Below are 1,937 nucleotides of genomic sequence, written 5' to 3'. Positions count from 1 at the left end.
GTGTGTGTGTGTGTGTGTGTGTGTGTGTGTGTGTGTGTGTGTGTGTGCACGCACACATGCATGCATACCTGCGTGAATGTGCATGTGTGTTGCAACTCTCATTTTCCTTCTTGTTTTCCATTTCTCAGTAAAGAATGATAAATCCAAATGGCAGTAACTCTATACTCTTGGACATTTTGACTAGAAAATGTATCATGTATCCATGACTTTCAAAATGTTGATAAGTACCTCTACAGCTCTTTAATGAGCTGTTGTCTCCACATATGTTTAAGAAGGAGTACAGGGTAGTAAGAGAGTGAAGAGATGCCCAACAACCTTGCCTGAATTTAAATTCCAGTTGCTGCACATGTCCTTCATTGTTTCCTATGTGGAGATTACTCTTGATGCCTCTCTCTGTGCATGGCACATACTCCACACCAGTGGGAGAAAGACTGTGGCCTGGACCAAGTGGCTAATGAAACCACGGAATGGAGCAGGGCATCAGCCCTGACCAGCATCGGGGTCGGGGTGCCCCTTTCAGCAGCTCTCAGAGCCATCTTTCTCCCTGCTGTTTGTGTTAAAGGGCAGTAGTGACTTAGAATCTGTTTGTCATCATCTCTAGCTCTGCTCCCATTCATTCATTCTTTTTTTTTTTTGCTTTTTGGAGGGAATTGGGATTAAGTGACTTGCCCAAGGTCACATGGCTAGTTTTTGTGTTAAGTGCCTGAGGCTGGATTTAAACTCAGGTCCTCCTGACTTTGGGGCCAGTGCTCTATTCACTGCGCCACCTAGCCACCCCTTCCCATTCATTCTTTCATTAATTCAGTAAACATTTATTAAATGCCTGATGTGTTGAAAGCACTGTGCTAGGGGCTTTGGGGGAACTAGAAGGTAAGATCTGCTCTCTACCCCCATTTAACCTCCAGTCTAATTTGGAAGATAAATCTCAAACATAGATTAATTAGAATACCCAAGATTATAGATTTGCATCAGAGGTACAAAACAAAGTATAAGGCACTAGGGGAGGGGAGAAGGCATTACTGACTTGGGAGCATCACAGAAACTTTGTGGAAAAGGTGGTTTTAATAAAGAGGATTTTATTTTTAATGACAGCATTGTGGTATTATAATAATAGCTAATATATTTATAGTGCTTATTATGTGCCAGGCACTGTGCAAATATTACCTCTTTTGCTTCTTAAAACAGCCATGAGAGGTAGGTGTTATTATTATCCCCATTTTACAGATGAGGAAACTGAGACAAACAGGTTAAGTGACTTGCCCAGGGTCACATAGCCAATAAGTGTCAGAGGCCAAATTTGAGTTCAAGTCTTTTTGATTCCAGGCCCGACAGTCTAGCCATAGCACCACAGTGCAATGGTTCTGTCCACAGCTACCCCTCTATAGTGGGACTTTAAAAGACCCACTTTGTATCCTAGGTATGTTGCTCAGCTCTGTGAACTAAGTCAGATCACTTAAACTCTTTGGGTAACAACGTTTCATCATCTGAAAAAGTTAGGATCTTTTTTTATATTTTTATTTTTTTGCTTTTTGGAGGGCAGTTGGGGTTAAGTAACTTGCCCAAGGTTATACAGCTAGATTTTGTGTGTGGGTGGATGGGTGGGTGTTAAGTGTCTGAGACTGGAACCGAACTTGGATCCTTCTGACTCTGGGGCCATCGCTTTACTCACTGCCACCTAGCCGCCCCAAAAGTTAGGATTTTTCTAACCTTTCTAGGTTTGCTTTGAAAAGATCTTTTTTGAATTATAAAGGTGCCATGTTAAATAAATGCATATAAGCTATTATTATTTAGGATGGCAGGTATTTTAATTCTACTTAATTTTTCATCCTTCTGAAAATTTATTTTTATACCATTTTCTGTATTTTAAAGTCTGTTGGGGCCTGAGCAAGGGTGTGTGTGTGTGTGTGTGTGTGTGTGTGTGTGTGTGTGTGTGTGTG

The 1,937-nt window shown here is 41.2% G+C and overlaps 1 protein-coding gene across 4 annotated transcripts in view; it reads left to right on the top strand.

Annotated features, from left to right (window-relative positions):
* Positions 1–1,937, top strand: part of KLF12 (KLF transcription factor 12) — a 582,818-nt gene that overhangs the window by 570,987 nt on the left and 9,894 nt on the right. The gene's annotated exons all lie outside the window — the stretch shown is intronic.

This window comes from Petaurus breviceps, unplaced genomic scaffold (genome assembly GCF_028583685.1).
Source record: "Petaurus breviceps papuanus isolate PSGF00001 unplaced genomic scaffold, PetGlider_PUasm1.0 90730, whole genome shotgun sequence".
In the NCBI taxonomy this organism is placed as follows: Eukaryota; Metazoa; Chordata; class Mammalia; order Diprotodontia; family Petauridae; genus Petaurus; species Petaurus breviceps.
This window is presented reverse-complemented; position numbering and strand designations above follow the sequence as displayed.